We start from the raw sequence: 18459 nt of genomic DNA on the forward strand, positions 1-18459 counted from the left end.
ATTAAAATAAAAAAACTCAATAATAATAATAACGGGTGATTTCAACTACCCCCATATTGACTGGGTACATATCACCTCAGGAAGGGATGCTGAGATAAAGTTTCTTGACACCTTAAATGACTGCTTCTTGGAGCAGCTGGTCCTAGAACCCACAAGAAGAGAGGCAATTCTCAATTCTTGAGGGTTAGATTTTTAGCATGGAGTTCGAAGTGTAAGGATTGGTGAGTGCATATGAGGAATGTTCTACTGTATATATTCTGTATAACCCTCCCTCACTTTCATTCTAACTAATGTTAAATATTTGTTTGCAGTAAAAACAGGATACATGCTGTGAAACCACAGAATGCAAAATATATTCAAATCCTGGAAGAGCAACAGGGCTCTTTCTCAGCTCATGGTCCCCTATCGTGCTGCTCAGATGTTCCTTGGAGATGTTTCCCAGCATGTACCTTCTTTGTATTCTAACCCTGAAGATCAAATGATTGTTGATCCCAAGATGTCACTGTTGAATCATCAAAGTAATAATAACTGGGGACCGGGAGCAAATGGAGGTTGAAAGTAGAGCTGTGCCTGGGAAAGCTAATTTTATGGGAGCTGTCAGAAAACACACACGTGATATCCCATCAGAAGTTCAAAGGGAAACATTTTTACTTCCCAGAAGGTGGTTGAACACTTAAAAAAAAACCTCTCTGCAAACTATTCAAGATGGGATTTGGCAGCATTTGGGGATTTAGCATTTTGGCTATAGTTATTACTCACTTCCACGAGAGGAAGGATGACCCAGTGCTTAGTGTGCTAACCTGGAACTTGGGAGACCTGGATTTAATTCCCTGCTTTGCCATAGACTTCCTGTATAAGTCTTTTAGTCTCTCTCTAAAATGGGAATAATAGCGCTGCCCTACATCACACGAGTGTTGTGAGGCACTCAAATACCACAGTAATGGGGGAAATATAAGTACCTTCAATATCTAGATTTGGGTAAAAATGCCTGTGGGCCTGAGGATCCCTGGCCATTTTCACACATTTTAATGTATTCTCTTTGCTAGGGACAGCCCTGAGTTGCTATTCTTCCTCCAGATAAGAATGCTAGCAAGGTCACCCTTTAGAACAAGCCAGTTTCACTCCTGGAGAAAAACGAGACTTGCCCTGTCACTCACTGCCCCCCTTCCTCACCCTTATAAACTACTACTGCCCTATCACTTTTGTAAAAGTAGCCCAGGATGTGGAATACTATAGCAATTTTCCTCATGAGATTGAAGTCCTGGTTGTGCAGTATTCCCATCTACCATCAGGAATCTGAATCCTTAATTTGAAACTGAGTTTCTCATATGGCAGCGGTAGTGCAACTCCCCAGGCCAAGGGTTTGGCTTTTGATCAGAAGGGGGGTATCCTAATGAAATAATTATCCAGGAAGAGATGGGGTCTCTAAACCAACAGTCTCCTGTAGGAAATTAATTGATGACAGTATAGTCCCCCAAATTCTACATTGCCATAGCCATTAAATACAGAGCCAGTGTGATCTGAGAGTTAGAACAAGAGACTGAGGGTCAGAACTCCTGGTTTCTATTCCTGGCTGTATCAAGGACTTCCTGTGTGACTCGGTCAGATTTGTTGCCTGTTTGCACCTTGGTTTCTCCATCTCTGCAATGGTGATACCACTAACCCGTCTCCTGGGGTGGAGTTTTTGTTTCACTAGTTGTTTGCAAAGTGCTTTGTGATCTTTTCAGGAAGGCTCACAAAAGTGTAAAGCAGTGGTTCTCAAACTATTGTACTGGTGACCCCTTTCACACAGCAAGCCTCTGAGTGCGACCCCTCCTTTATAAATTAAAAACACTTTTACATATTTAACACTATTATAAATGTGAAGGCAAAGCGGTGTTTGGGATGGAGACTGACAGCTCGCTACCCCCATGTAATAACCTTGCGACCCCCTGAAGGGTCCCAACCCCCAGTTTGAGAACCCTGGTGTAAAGCATTGAAAAATGTGAAGGAGACATTTTACTCTCCTGGTGGCTATGGAAGGAATAACATGAGAACGATGAGGAAAATATTTTGCAGACCTTGTAGGCAAGCTAGAAATGCTGTGGGTGCGTCTTCCTCTTGTTGTTCTCTTTGAGCATGGAACATAAGAACGGTCATACTGGGTCAGACCAAAGGTCCATCTAGCCTAGTATCCGGTCTTCTGATAGTGGCCAATGCCAGGTGCCCCAGACGGAATGAACAGAACGGGCAATCATCAAATGATCCATCCCCTATCACCCATTCCCAGCTTCTGGCAAACAGAGGCTAGGGCCACCATTCCTGTCCATCCTGGCTAATAGCCATTGATGGACCTATCCTCCATGAACTTATCTAGTTCTTTTTTGAACTCTGTTATAGTCTTGGCCTTCATAACATCCTCTGGCAATTGCCTGTCTGTGGGTATTCGGCTAGTGGTCCCACTTCTTATCCATCAGGCAGTGTCTTGCCAGTTTTGATGCTGAATCTTCCATCCAGGAAGGATTGCCTCCATTTCAGCATCAACTAATTGGCTTATCTGGTCTCGAGGCCCTTCTGTACTTGTGTAATAGCCAAAGTTAAAAACTATTCTAAAGCACGGTTTATACAAGGCTGTAGCCAAATTGGGTTCTCACATGATTTGACCGGGGAGGCAATGTGTCTGTGTAAAATCCTTTTGTTAGAATAGGATTCAAAACCGATTCTCCTAGGTCTATTCCTAGTGTGAGTTTTTGTGCTATAAAAAGAAACCAAATTAACAGGGCATTATAAAGCATTTTTATACTCAGTCATTACTTCAGTGTACATAGATTTCCTGGCTTTTCCCTTGCAACAAGGAATTGCAACGTCCAAAACCGGTAATATAGTGAAGAAGATAATTTGGGAGTTCTCTGTCTGTGGACAGACCCATACAAATCCCTATAGCAAACAGTTAGTGTAGTCTGAGCTGCAAATATGAATTCCATCTTGCCTTGCTCATTTTCACTTCTAGTCAGCAAAATAATTCACTGTGTCAATAATACACTGAGGCCACTGATGCTAATTTACATTCCTTTGTAAAGAATTTCAGATGAGTACACTTCACTTGCAGCCAATACTATGCTAATGAGAACTTTGCAATTCCAGAACACAGCCCGGCTTGATGTCCATGGACTCTGTACTACAGTAAATGACCTGTGGCATAGTTTTAATTAAGGAAGCCAGCACATAATTAAAACAACAGCAGCTTACTATCAATTTCTGCAGCAAGTCTTAGCCTCCGGGTAATGTGTGTGTTTGTGTATACAGTCTATGTGTGGGTGGATTACTACATGAAAGGCCCAGAATGGAAAGAGTGTGTCATTTCTAAATGGATATAACATAAAATACTGCCTTGTTGGTTCCCTGAAGCAGCAGCTGCGGCTTATTGTTAGAAGAGAAACAGAAACCAGGGTTACACAAAACACACCTAGGCAGAGATTGGAGTGGAACTGATCCTCCTTCGGGTTCTCTTTTTACACAGCTGTAAGAAAAGGCCAGGCGAGTATAGTGGGATAACATGTTAGAAACTGACATCTCTCTTGGGAGTTGGTGGAGCCCGGGCTGTCACTAGTAAAAAATATCCTCAGTGGACATGCCTTTTTCAGTCACCCTCCTCCACAACTCCAACAGCATGTTCTACAGGGACAGAAGCTCCCTTGGACTTTGCAGGCTCAATTTTCAGACACAAAGCATGTGAATCCCTGTGTGAACCGATAATTGCCTACACACCTAGTTCACCCACTATATACACAGAAAGGTTTGCTTTCCAGATATGGCCCTGGACCAAAAATCAGATCCAAACAATCCCAAACTCTGGAGAAATTCAGATCTGGATCCAAATTGTACAACTTGAGCCAATCCCTAATAACTACTTTGTGCATTTGTATTTTGTAGGTGCGAATTATTTTTTTTAAATATTGCCCTTAGGGCCAAATTCTGCCCTCACCTGTGTAGTGCCACTTACATAAATGGGGCTGCATGGTGCAAATGAAGCAGGATTTGGTCCTAAGTATAAATTCTGGCTGAGTTACCTTACTCTAGGGCAGGGGTGGCTAAACTGTGGCTCGTGGGCTGCTCTTTTACAGTTAAAGTGTGGCTCATGGAGCTCCCACGCCTCCCTCCTATTCTCCACGTACCAGACCTGGGGGGTAGAGCTTGGGGCTTCTGCCCTGTGGTGGGATGGTGGGGCTAAGGGCTTCTGCCCTGCGTGCCACCCTGTGGGCAGGTTGTGCATGTCTTCTGGCTCTCAAACTTCAGAAGATTATCATATGCAGCTCAGAGGGTTAGTAAATTTGGCCACCCGTGCTGTAAGGCCCATGCACATTGCAAAATAACCACTTAAGGGACCTGATTACATGGCTGGGGCCCATCTACACTACAAAACCAACTTGTGTTCTAACCAGGTTCGGGGACAACTGATCTGTGTCTACAAAATAAGCAGCTGTGTGTTTTTTTCTTTTTAAGACCAACCTTTAGGTTTCACTGTTACCTGCTCATCCATCCTGAATAACACACAATCAGTTAATCGCTTTATTATTCACTTATCACACAGATGTTGCCATAGACTGAAAAAAAATTGTAGCCTTCACTGGCTGCACTGCAGCAGAGATCATAGAATCATAGAATATCAGGGTTGGAAGAGACCTCAGGAGGTCATCTAGTTCAACCCCCTACTCAAAGCAGGACCAACCCCAACTAAATCATCCCAGCCAGGGCTTCGTCAGGCCTGACCTTAAAAACCTCTAAAGAAGGAGATTCCACCACCTCCCTAGGTAACCCATTCCAGTGCTTCACCACCCTCCTAGTGAAAAAGTTTTTCCTAATATCCAACCTAAACCTCCCCCACTACATCTTGAGACCATTGCTCCTTGTTCTGTCATCCGCCACCACTGAGAATAGCCGAGCTGCATCCTCTTTGGAATCCCCCCTCCCCACCCATCAGGTAGTTGAAGACTGCTATCAAATACCCCCTCGCTCTTCTCTTCTGCAGACTAAATAAGCCCAGTTATCTCAGCCTCTCCTCATAAATCATGTGCCAGGGATGTAGTTTAACAGGCTCAGTTAGGTGTTGTGTAACTTAGATTGCTACATAGAGATGTATGCTGCATGTTGTTTCCATGTTCGTTGAAAATTGAATGAACGTTTGTTTTCTTTTCTTTCTGTCTCGAAGGAATCTGCATGGACATGAAGGAAATGCTGCAAGTTCATCACTCCCAGTTGTGCAGTTGTTTGTGTGCTTCACATAGTTTCAGAACAGACCACTCCTTGCTGTGTTTATTTCTTGGGTGTGTTTGCCTGGATAGCTCTGAGCCTTTCTTCCCCCTTTGGGACTCCCGGTCTTTCTCCTTTATTTCCTCATCCTTTAAGGACCAAACACAGGAGCAACCTGTCACACCAGCTGAGACAGATGGAACAAAGTTTCTCCTTGAAGCCATCAACTGTACTTGTGGGTAGGCTGGGATGGTAGCTTGCTAGTGATTGGGCCAGTCCCTCTGCCTTCTACAGCTGAGCATGCAATCTCTGCAGTACTCCCACCTATTGACATGGGAGCAAGGGACTGCATATGAGATCTACATTTGGATGTCCTTTGCAAAAACACTGCTCTTTCATCAGGCCACCAGGCTAGCCCCTCCAGTGCTAATTTTTGGTTCAGGTGGGTTTACTTCCAGGGATCAACAAAAGGTGATTGCTTATGAAAAGAGTCTTCTAATAAAGATAGAGCAGAGTTATGTTTGTCCCTTGGTAGCTTCTTAATACAGAAGATTCCCTTTTAAGGGTGACCAATTGTTGTTTTACCTTCAGAGGCTTACAAAACAATTGCCAAAATCGCAATGACTAAAGCATGAATTTTACAATTGTAAGCGGGGGAATGGTCCCGCTATTGTGGGGAACTTTCCTGGCTTCTGCACTACCCCGGTGAAGTGGGCTAGCGAAAGGATCCGAGTCCTCGCTCCCACGTCCTTTACCCAGAGGCCTCCCTGCCCTTGAGGACTCCCCTTCCACTCTCCTGTCTGGCAGTGTCCTCGTAAACCCCGACAAGGCTGGGCCCAGGATTCCTGGGGGGCTCGACCCCCAACCCTGCTGTGGTCACCCAGGACAGGGGCTAGGGTGTCCCCATTCCGGGGTACTCTCTCTGCACTGGGCACCTCCCTGACCCACTGATCATTTCATACAATTTAAAGCAAATACAAGTTGTTTAATTAACAATTAATTTTAAAAAAGAATAAGGAAAAATGGGAAAGGTTAAAGGAAAACACATCACCCTGCTCTGTGGCAGGGAACATTACAAACAGTGTCTCTGGAATGTCAGGGCAGTTCAGTCTGTTCCTTGTAGGTCCCAGGCCTGCTTCTCAGGCCCTGTCTGTGCTGCAGGGACGCTGTGGGTTGGACACTTGCTCTGGTGGTGGCCACACGCTCTCAGGCTCTAGGTGGCAGGACCCTTCTTCCCAGTGTCGCCCCCGCCCGGTCGGGGTTATGATCCCCCTGCAAGTCTGGCCTGCAAGGCCTCTTGGCTGAGGCGTTTCCCTGTGCTGGGCCCACTGCCCAGGGTCCCCCTCATTCTCCCCAGCTGCTCACCGCACTCACTCGGACTGCACATAGCTCCGGACTGCCCCAGTCCCAGCTCCGGACTGCTCCAGCCCTGGCTCCAGCTCCACTCTGCCTCAGCACGGCTGCTGCTGCTGCTCTGCCTTCAGCTCCCTGGGCTGCTTCTCTGGCCTCTCTGGCTCTGGTTGCTGCAGCTCTGCCCCCAGGACAGCTCTGCTCTGCAGGCTGCTTCTGTGACTCTGCTCCCAGCTCTGACCTGCTTCCTGGCTGCTTGTCTGGCCCCTCTGGCTCTGGTTGCTACAGCTCTGCTCCCAGGGCAGGTCTGCTCTCTCTGGGCTGTGCTCTGGCTTTGGGGCTGCAGCTCTGCTCCCAGCAGCTCAGCTTGGGCCCCTGCTCTCTCCTTAGCTCGGCCCCACTCTGTCTGACTCAGGCCATTCCAGCTCACACGGAGGACGGGACCCCCTCTGGCCTCCTGACTCCCTTATTAGCCTGCCCGCCCTGTCAATCAGGCTGATCTGGAGCATTGGCCTCTCCCCATTGTTCCTGGGGACTGTCAGTCTCAGGCTCCTGATTTGCCATCGACCCTTCCCCTTTCAGTGCTGGGAGCTAGCCAACCAAAACACCCCCACTGAGTGTTAGGGGGGCAACAGTCCCCTTACACAATGATCAAACCCAAACAGGGGCAGATGTTCCTGCATCTGCCACTGCTGTCAGAGGTAATGAAATACTTGTGCACCTTGGGTCTCTCTCTACCTAAGGTGAAGCATTTTCCTAACACAGATCAGAGAATTAATCAAACAAGTTAATGTGGGGTTTGAAATGAGGCCCTTCGATTATTTCCGTGAATAACGGAGACTTGACTTTTTCTGAAGCCCATCAGAGGGATGTGCACTCACACAATGCCTAATGTTGTGCAACAACCTGAGTATTCGTGTTATTTGGAGGTTGGTTGAAAATGAAGGTCTAACGTGACTCTTCTCTCATTAATTTTACACTGAACTGTTACAAGTATTGTGCTCACTAATGGATTCCTCCCCTTAGAATGCTGCCTGAGAGAGATTCATTCCCTCCATCTTCAAATTCTCACATTAAATTTTCCTTGACAGTATGTCAAGAACCCAGGCCTGGCTCCATTCAGACCTCTACATGCAAACAGCAGCCACTGAAGGCTGTAGAACATGTTTCCCCACCCTGATGACTCATTCAGCCACAAGCAAGCTGGCGTGGGGACTCCTGTTTTGCTCATTTCCTCAGGGGCCTCCTGTGGATAAACAAAAGGGGGGTGTCGATTCCATTAAGCTACCCCTGCCTAGCTCTAGGTGGCAATGTATCATAGTAAAAATAGGTCAATAACATCTGCTTCAAAGCGACTCATAGCGAAGAATGCCTATGTGGCATTGTCTCAGGATAGAAATGCCATGTGCTTATACATTTTAGGTCTGGGACCGCCTTTGTTTAAATACATGCATATTGTAAACGTTACCTAAGATGGTGGGAACCGTAGGGCTCAATTTCCCAGTGCTAGCTGGGTGTAAAAGGTTAGTGAGTGAGAATGGTGGCATTTTATACTGTGTGCTGATATAAATAACTGGACAAGAGGCCGGTCAGTAGAGAGAACGACCTGTTGTGTAGGGTGGTGGTTGTTTTTCTTTAATTTGCTTGAATAAACAAATCCAGTTTAATTCTACTGACTGCTTATTTACTTCAGCCAAAGAGCCTAAACAAAGACAAAGTGACCTACTACAGTATACTCGTGATTATCTGACACCCTACTACCTGAACATGAAGGGATTTGGGTAATGCATAGGTTCGGATACCAGAGCAGAGACCCCTGGTCGGAGGGGCGGCCGCACTGCTGCTGAATGGCTTCTGCAGCAGCTCAGGGAGCTGCACCCCTGCTGTCACAGGAGGGGGGAGCATGACAGTGGAGCTGCAGAGGGTCCCTGTGTTGCTGCTCCTGCCCTCTTGATGATCAAACTCCCGATTAGCCATATAAAATCCGTATCTCCCGTGCTATACGGATAACTGGGAGTATTCTGTCTATGAACTGACTGACATGCCACTCCTAGTTGTGATGAAGCATCTCTGTTGACACAAAAATCAGCAGAAAATGGTTTAGTCTTAATACAGCAATGATGTGGGGTGATGTTTCTTCCTAGCAAGCAGGACTACAGTAATAATAAGCGAAGACTTTACTATGTCCACTCATATCAAACATCACTCAGCTAGCATTGTTAGTGCAAAAGCCAGAGAACTCAAAGCCCAGGCTACCTCCAATTTAGAATTCCTGGGCCTGGTTCTCCTCTAAGGGACTGTCTACACTCAGAAATTGTGCCACTTAACTATACTGAAATAATGAAGGCAATACAACTCCTACGGTGGATGCAATGATATCAGTAAAAGGGTGCTTATACTGAGCTAGCTTATACTGTATGGAAAGGGGAGTAAGCAGAGGTTCAAGTAGGGCGGTACGGTCCAGTACGCTGTGCCAGCAAGATATTTATAGCTGGTACGATGTACTAGAAAGACACAGGAGGAGCAGAACATGGGGCCGCTTGGCGGCCCCATGCTGGCAGCTCTTCCTGTGCAGCTGTACCACCCCCAGCCCTTCCACGCAGGGTCTCCTCTGTCTGTACAGCCGGAGGACAGGGCTGGGAGCGGGGCCAGGGGCGGTCATGGGGTGCTGCGTTGTGGGGCCACCCGGTGGCCCCGTGTTCCGCTCCCTTCCCCGCTGTGGTTCCGAAGTCTCCACTGCAGTGGGAGGACAGAGCCTCCCCAGGTAAGGGGGGTGGATCATGAGGAGGGGATAGGGAGAGCATGGGGGCCCCGGGCTGGGGGCATGGTGGGGAGGAGTCACGTGGAGGGTCACGTGAGGAGGTCATGTGCCCTCCGTACTCCCCCCTGTACCAATAAGAAATGGATTCCACTTGCACCACTGGGAGTAAGCTACATTGATATAATGCGCCATTGCACCATTATAACTGCATCCGCACTAGGGGTTATAGTGCCTCAACTATTTGGTAGAAAAATCACACCCTTCATCAATATAGTTTAATTGGTACAAAATCTGTGTGGCACTGCAGCCTTGTGCTAGTATTTCTTCGGTATAAGAAATTCCATTGACTCCAATGGAGTTCCCCTTCACTGACCCTTCCTATAAGTAAGAGGAAAATAAGGGTCCCTGGTTCTGTCATCTTATAAAAGCCAGACCCTGAAGATCATATTAACAGATTTCTGTGTGTATGTTTCCTTTCTGATGTTCCTATAAACAAAAATGCAGAATGGAGAATAAGAAGAAGAAATCTACATCCTTCAGGGACTACTGAAAACTTGATATGATCAGCCTTAATTGATCCCAGTGGAGTTTGACATCTGCCCCCATCCTGTACCTCTGACTATTCTACCATTGCCTGAGGAGACCATTTCAACCAGCCAACAGTGGTGCATTGGCAGAGGGAGCAGTTGTTGGGCTTTGTCTCCACAGCAGTATCTCAGAAAATAAGACCTTTCCCACTCGAGAACATGACTCCATCTCTCAAGATCATTCAGTTCCCAACCCTAGAGCTGGGATTCAGGACTGAAAGATTCTGAGAAATGGAATCATGTATAGACCAATTGAAGTTTTGGACCCAGCCAAAACCCTTCTGTCTCTTATGACTACTGTTATTCTATCGTTGGAACAGGCACTGATATAACTGATAACGAGGTCAGGCCCACTGGGAGATAGGGAGGAAGGAAATATTTGGTAATTTCAACTGCTGCCATCAGGCTTGATTCTCTGTTGTCCTGGCACCTTGTCATTGACAGCAATGCAAAGTGAGTGGGAAATGCTATCAAATCAGAATGATAGTGGTTTACATCTACTTTGCGTTGGCATAAATGATTAAGCAAAGAACATAACGAATTGGGGCTGTTAGATTTTATTTGTGTGATTTGTCTCGCCCTCTTTGCAAACATGTCCATTCGGAACAATTGTTCTGCCTTTCAATATGGCTGCAGTGCCAGGGGAACTGGCTTTCAGTTCAGGCTCCTGCTGACATTCCTCCTGCCTTGGAATAGGAATCAGTGCCAAGAGCATCTGTTTAAAGAACAAAGGACAGGACGAGAAGCCATTTATGTTATGAGAACTTTACAATGCTCTTCTCTTCCCAGTTCCTGACATACCCAACATGAGTCATTCCATTCTCTTGCTGCAAGTGCTACTGATCCTAAATCTCAAACGAAACTCAGGGAAACAATTCACAGCAAGAGGGATTTTCTGATTGATTTTTAGCTCTTCCCTTTGTTATGAAGTGCACCTTTAGCTTGATTTTGTTAAAAGGCCAGCTGGCTTTACTGGTAAAACTTTATTTTATTTATAAGCAAAGTCAATTTTTCAAAAAATTAATCATGGAAGTTTAGCGATTAAAAAGACACATTAGTTTACCTCAGGGGTAGGCAACCTATGGCACACGTGCCAAAGGCGGCACACGAGCTGATTTTCAGTGGCACTCACACTGCCCAGGTCCTGGCCACTGGTCGAGGGGGCTGTGCATTTTAATTTAATTTTAAATGAAGCTTCTTAAACATTTTAAAAACCTTATTTACTTTACATACAACAATAGTTTAGTTATATATTATAGACTTATAGAAAGAGACCTTCTAAAAACATTAAAATGTATTACTGGCACGCGAAACCTTAAATTAGAGTGAATAAATGAAGACTAGGCACACCACTTCTGAAAGATTGCTGACCCCTGGTTTACCTAGTTCATTCCCTTGCCACTGCAGGCTTGTGCACTATGGTATATGCTTCTGTGGTTTGTCCAGGCTAGTAAATATTTCAAGCAATATAATGTCCAATACTTCTTCGGGAGACTTTTACTGCCAAAATGAGTTATTAGGAGATAACTCCATTTTTAAGACCTGGAGAGCTTTTTCCCCTTTTCTTAATTTTGTCACATTACTTCTATAGCTTGATCCTGTATTCTTTGTGTATGCAAAACATCCCTTAAAATCAATGGGAGTTTGATGTCCACAAGAAAAGGAGGATCAGAAATACTATGTTATGTGTATGAAATTGTTTAAAAGACATTTCCCACTTTTGCTTTACACTTAAGACCTTTTCATGCAACCCTTCTATCTACAGCATCTGCTGCCCTGGGACTGGTAGCTTGTTAAAATTAAATTACGATTTCCTTATTCATTCCTGTGGTCTGTGGTGGTTCCCCCCTCCCCTTTTAAATCAAATCTTACCGAAAACTCATGTAACTGGCACACAGATCACTAGGGAATCAAGTGCCTCTCTTTTTAAAGAGGCTGTCAGTTTCTGTGCAGCAACATCGATGAGAGGTTGAATTCCTTTGTGTCTTGCTTTCCTATTAATGCACCTGATAAAATCTCTTTCAATATAGTTGATTTAATCTGCACTTTTTTCATAGTCTGATGCAGTCAGGACCTATTAAAATGGTTTTACACTCTTTTCCTACATGCTTTGTTTTCTGATGTTGGCTATTGGTATAAAACAGCTTTGTGTTTTTTTTCCTGTGTAGAGTTCTTAGCTATTTTGTTCCAGTGACAGCTTCAATTTATTTTGCCTGGTGTAATTTAGTGGTTTTAAAGTGATTTTTTTTTCTTTTTACCTGGCCATCTTAAGCTAGTGCCTTTGCCAAAGATTTAATTTCCACCTCCTGATTTTTTAAATCAGGATGGGATGTTCTTCTAAAAGATCTACTCTAGGAATTATCTGGGGAAAGTTCTATGGTCTTTGTTAAAGCAGAGGTCAGACTGGATGATCACAGTGGTTCCTTCTGGCCCTGGAATCTATGAATCGATGAATCCTTCTATTGCATTATATATAATGTAAGTTGAAATTAAGCATATTGCTTAGTTTTGTGCTAATGCACAGAATAGGCATATTCCAAAGGTTCCAGTTGTCTTTTATTGCTGTAGAACTTGATTCAGGAAAGCACTTAAGCTCATGCTTAATTTTAAGTACATGTGTGCCCAGGGGTGGTGTGTAATTTTCCCATGTTACTGGGTGGGGGCTGTCATGGAGTATGGAGGAGTCAGGGCCCTGTACCCCCACTTCCTGCGATTCACCATGACTCTCAGGCAGCCAGTAAAACAGAAGGTTTATTAGACAACAAGAACACAGTCTAAAACAGAGCTTTTAGTACAGAGAACAGGACCCCTCAGCCAGGTCCATCTTGGGGGGTGGGGAGCCGAGACCCAGGTTCTGCCCCCCCCCCCATATCCCCAGCCAGCTTCAAACTGAAACCCCCTCCAGCAGTCTCCCCCCAGCCACACACCCTGGCTCCTCCTCCAACCTTTGTCCAGTTTCCCAGGCAGAAGGTGTAACCTGGCTGCAACCCCCTCCTGGGCTCAGGTATCATCCCTCAAGTGAAGTCACTCCCTGATATCCCACCACCATCCAGCACCAATGCAGACAGCAGACCACTAAAACTCCCACACAACATAACCAGATCAATACTACCCACTCCGTCACAAGGGCTTGAGCTAGTTCTGTGTCGTAGTACTGAAAAGGAACCCCTAGATCAGGGGTCAGCAACGTTTGGCACGTGGCTCGCCAGAGTAAGCACCCTGGCAGGCCGGGCCAGTTTATTTACCTGCTGATGCAGCAGGTTCAGCTGATCGCGGCCCCCACTGGCCACGGTTCGCCGTCCCGGGCCAATGGGGGCAGCGGGAAACCGCGGCCAGCACATCGCTCGCCCGCGCCGCTTCTCGCCACCCCCATTGGCCCGGGACGGCGAACCGCGGCGAGTGGGGGCCGCGATTGGCCAAACCTGCCGCGTCAGCAGGTAAATAAACTGGCTCGGCCCGCCAGGGTGCTTACCCTGGCGAGCCGTGTGCCAAACGTTGCCGAACCCGGCCCTGGTTGCTGCCGGCTCCACCTGGCAGAAGGGTTACACTTATGTGCAAGTGAAGTGGGGAGAGGGATAGCTCAGTGGTTTGAGCATTGGCCTGCTCAACCCAGGGTTGTAAGTTTAATCCTTGAGGGGGCCACTTAGGGATCTGGGGCAAAAATCTGTCTAGGGATTGGTCCTGCTTTGAGCAGGGGGTTGGACTAGATGACCTCCTGAGGTCCCTTCCAACCCTGATATTCTATGATAAATCAATGGGGCTTCAACCCTTGCTTAAAGAAGGGCAGCACCTGCTCAAGTACATTGCTGATCTGAAGCTCTAGTTCAGTGGTTCTCAACCCATTTACCATTGTGGGCCACATATGTAGCTAACATATGTGTTATGTGGGCCTCATCCACACAATATATATACTCCCTCTACAATCTACAAAAAATAAGGTTTAGTATTTGTTATCTTTCATTTCAACACTGGCAAATGTCTACCAAGATAATTTTAATTTATCAAAATAAGTCAAAACATTAACTGTTAAAATTAATTTTGTCTAACACTTACATTAGTGGGGGATCTGGCAACTTCCTTTGTTCAAAGCCACCACATTATGTCATTGCTTAACTGCAGATTTTTGTATCCTTCTTATGACTTTGATATGAGAAACAAAAACATTAAAGAGAGAGTCCGCAGATTCTTAAAAAAAAAAAAAAAAGGCATTCTTTTACTAGCTCCCCATCACTAAATGGTTTTCCGTGTTTGGCAAGCATCCAAGAATTTTTGTAAGATGCAAGTGTCACAGCATCTGCTCCTGTAAACGTGACACGCAACACTTTCTGCTAATTGTTTTAGCGATTTCTCAAGCTGACTAATTTTCAGCTTTCTATCTTCAGATTTTTCTGGGTATTTACTTTGAAAGTCTTGATGTTTTGTCTCAGAGTGTCTTTTTACATTGTACGTTTTGCACACAGTGAGGGCTGTACAAACAAAATGGCTTCCCATCTCTTTCTATAACTGCAAACATTTCTTTCCAGTCATCTTGTACCTTTCTGCCTCCTACTGCCAAACGGCAATGCTTCTTTCGTTCATGTTCCTTTTTTCTTTCATCAGTTTCTGAAGCTACCAATGGTTGTTTCTCTCTGTGAATAACAAACCGATTCATTTTCTCTTGTGTGCCCTATTCCACTGCTGATGCGACTGTAAGCGGGGGAATGGTCCCGCTATTGTGGGGAAATTTCCTGACTTCTGCACTACCCCGGTGAGGTGGGCTAGCGAAAGGATCTGAGTCCCCGCTCCCACTTCCTTTACCCAGAGGCCTCCCTGCCCTTGAGGGCTCCCCTTCCACTCTCCTGTCTGGAGGAGTCCTCGTAACCCCAACAAGGCTGGGCCCAGGATTCCTGGGGGGCTCGACCCCCAACCCTGCTGTGGTCACCTAGGACAGGGGCTAGGGTGTCCCCACTCCGGGGTACTCTCTCTGCACTGGGCACCTCCCTGACCCACTGATTATTCCATACAATTTAAAGCAAATACAAGTTGTTTAATTAACAATTAATCTAAAGAAAAGAACAAGGAAAAATGGGAAAGGTTAAAGGAAAACACATCACCCCGCTCTGTGGCAGGGAACATCACAAACAATGTCTCTGGAATGTCAGGGCAGGTCACAGTCTGCTTCTTGTAGGTCCCAGGCCTCCTTCTCAGGCCCTGGCCGTGCTGCAGAGACGCTGCGGGTTGGACACTTGCAATGGTGGTGGCCACACACCTCCGGGCTTTGAGTGGTGGGACCCTTCTTCCCAGCGTCAGCCCCCCATAGGGTTAAGGTCCCCCTCCCGGTCTGGCCTGCAAGGGCCCTTGTCTGGGGGTGTCTTTCTGTGCTGGGCCCTTTGCCCAGGTTCCCCCTTGGCTGGCCCCACTTGCTCACCACACCTGGCTCTGTGGCTGCACCTCTGCTCCCAGCACCGGATCTGCTCTCCCCGGGCTGCGTCTCTGGCTCTGTGGCTGCACCTCTGCTCCCAGCACAGGATCTGCTCTCCCTGGGCTGCGTCTCTGGCTCTGCACGACACTCAACTATGCTCAACTGCTCAAATGCATCACTCAACAAACTACGTGGCACTCTTTAAAAATTTTTAGCAGGGTGTCAACATGGGCAACAATTGTGTGCTGATTGGGTGGCAAGCGAACCCTGGGCCACAAGTTGAGAACCATTGCTCTAGTTGTAGCAGCAAGGAATTGTTAAACCTGTTAGGAACAACAGTCCTGCTCTCATTGTAATTAATTTCCAAACTCCCCTTTATTTTAATGGGAGCAGGAGCAGGTCCCCACTTACTAAAATATGATTAAGTTTCATAAAGTTCAACAGCAGGTTTGGGGCAATGAAAACAATTTTTTATATCCTGTGCAAGAGAGATCTCTACAGTGGCAATAGTAATATATAGAAGGGGCCTCATGAAACGCACACATTGTCAGTTTGTTCAGACGAGGCTTCGACCCAGTTAGGTCCTCACAGGATAGTAGCACTGCTGGATTGTTTTAAGCTGTTTAAAAAGTCATAAATCTACTGCACAGGATCGTAAGTGCAACAATTCACCAGTTTAAAATGAGATTTTTCAATGTTTCCTGTCAAATGTACCATTATTTTGCTTTCACGTTTTGTATCTATTTTGTGTTCATAAAATTAGGGGTGAACAACAATGGCTTGAGCAAGGCACTGACCAAGCTTCTTCCAAGTGCTCTCTGTCAATGTTCCTTCGCTGGCATTTGCAGAATTCCTGCCATTCTGGTCACAGCCTCTCCTGAGCAGAAAGTGCAAAGAATTTCAAATTGTGAAGTGGTTTAGTGCGGCTGATCAGTTTCCAGAAGGGTTTCAGATCTCCAAAGCCAACAACAGCCCCAGTTGAACAAAAGTACTGAAGCATTTGTGTAACTTTTAAGCATGTGAGTAGTTCAATGATATGTGCTTTATACTTAGGGTAACTGGGACCTCAATCAGGGTTCAAACCCGTGACTTAATTCTGCTCTTTTAGGGCTTATCTGCACTCAAAAATTGTTCTGCTTAAACTATAATGGTTTATAATATATATAAATATATATAAAATAATTATAGTGTTACAACCCCTCCCCCAAGAATGGACATAGTTATATTAATACAAAGATGCTTTATTCCAGTATAGCTATTCCTATATGGGAAGGGAAATAAGCTATATCAGTATAAGGCACTGTTATACCAATACAACTGCATCCATAATAGGGATGGCACATGCACAACTCTTGCCATAAAAAGTCACACCCCTAATTAACATAGTTATACCAGTACAAAATCTGTATGTAGAACAGGCCTTCAGTTAGTATAAATCAATGACCTGAAATCTCTGAAGTTACTTTAATTGACACACTGACTGACAGCTGAATTTGAACCACTCGGTTTCTAGAGAAGTAGAAATAACTCCAGATCTTCCTCAGCATATGTTTTTTGCCAGGTTTCCATGCCCTCCTTGGGTGATAGTGCACCAATTAGATTGCATGCCCCGCCTTCTGTCCCATCCCCTTTTTGCCCAGAGAGTTGGCCTTATGGTTTTGGAAGTCCTTCCTACCCTTTCTGCCCTCTCCAGGGCCCTTAGGTATCATTTTTGGACATGGCTAGTCTGAAGAAAAAAAAAAAGTTTTTTTTTTAAATTTAATTTATCCTTACTGTAAGCATTTAAAAATAAATGAATAAATAAATGAATAAAGGATTTCATGCCTTTCCCAGATGGAAATATGCCTTTTATGCAGTTAGTATAATTATAAATAAAGTCTATTCAATTGTATAAAGTCTTAACGTCAGAGAAAAAAAGTGTTACTACACTGATATATAATCATGCCTTTTCCTCATTTTTAGAAAAAATATTTGATGCACCAAGTACAATTCTAAATAAAATTGATTAAACAATCACACAAAGTTGGCAAAATATTAGAGAAAGAGAAAAATATCCTCATGCCCTGTTTTTTTTCTCATGTTATACTTGTAAAAGTTTAGGATAGTTTATCTTTTAAAACTTTAATTGATATTTTTAAATTTCTTTAGACCTTTGGTTAAAAACAGTATGTTTAGCAAAGGGAGCTAGAGAAGATGGCAGTTTTAGATACCAGCTAAAAGAGTCAGGAAAAGAGAGGAGACGGGGGTTGGAGGGGGTATGGTTTTATAAGATAAGAGCGAAAAACTCAGGAAAGGAGGAGGGGTGGGTGAAGATGTCAGATGCTGTCTTTATCTCTGTTCCTCAAGCAGGAAGAAAGCTATGACTTTTCAAATTTTATTTTTAATGTCAAATGTGGGGAGTTATATTGTACTCTGCAATCTGAAACATTCGTCACAATTTACAAATGATGAGCCTTCGATATGGTGTGGCAAGGCACCTTCTCGGTCTCACCAGCCTCAGCTGTTTTTTTGCCTTGGTGAGACGGGCTTGGGGTAAAACAGTCCCTCTAACTGCACGGGGCAGTCCGTCCATCTCTCAGCCAGTGTTTTGGGCTTGTTTTTCTCCCTTATAGGAGGGAATGCAGCCTCCTGTCCTGGAGAGGCTTGCTGCTACTCACCTACTGGTAGCTTGACTCCTTCCTCCCCTCACTTTCTTTCTTCTTCTTTTTTTTTTTTCTCTCTCTCTCCCTCCTCCCCTTTTCCCAACAGGGGAGGGTTTAAAAAGGTCTCAGATAGCCCTTAGTTGGAATCAGCTGATCCTAATTGACCTCAGGTAACTCCCTCTCAGCTGATCCTAATTGATCTCTGGTAACCCCTTCTCAGCTGAACCTGATTGACCTGTAATCACCCCTTCCCAGTGGATAGGGAGGAGGGCCTTTTAACCTTCTGGGACTGTTTTCTATTTCCCCCCTCCCCCCTTGCAGCCATCTGTCTTGAGTTTATCACACTGGCTAAACTGCATTTAGAGAAGTTTTGTCTGGATGGGGATTTTTGCATGCTATGCAATTTATTTAAGCCAAACTTTAAAAATAAACAGCTAATACGGCTGGGATATTTTTAAAAGGCTGGGATAGTATCTCTTTCCAACAGTA

The 18459-nt window shown here is 45.2% G+C and overlaps 1 long non-coding RNA gene across 2 annotated transcripts; it reads right to left on the bottom strand.

Annotated features, from left to right (window-relative positions):
* Positions 1-2494: 2494 nt before the first annotated feature.
* On the bottom strand, positions 2495-18174 carry LOC135980871 (uncharacterized). 2 transcript variants are annotated; one of them, XR_010597789.1, is made up of 3 exons: positions 17986-18174; positions 13981-16205; positions 2495-8649 (listed from the first exon to the last, which is right to left on the bottom strand). It is a non-coding gene; the product is annotated as an uncharacterized LOC135980871 (long non-coding RNA). The 2 variants fall into 2 exon arrangements; XR_010597790.1 differs by having other exon boundaries at positions 13981-14112; positions 17986-18043.
* Between the last annotated feature and the right edge of the window lie 285 nt (positions 18175-18459).

This window comes from Chrysemys picta, chromosome 1 (assembly GCF_011386835.1).
Source record: "Chrysemys picta bellii isolate R12L10 chromosome 1, ASM1138683v2, whole genome shotgun sequence".
In the NCBI taxonomy this organism is placed as follows: Eukaryota; Metazoa; Chordata; order Testudines; family Emydidae; genus Chrysemys; species Chrysemys picta.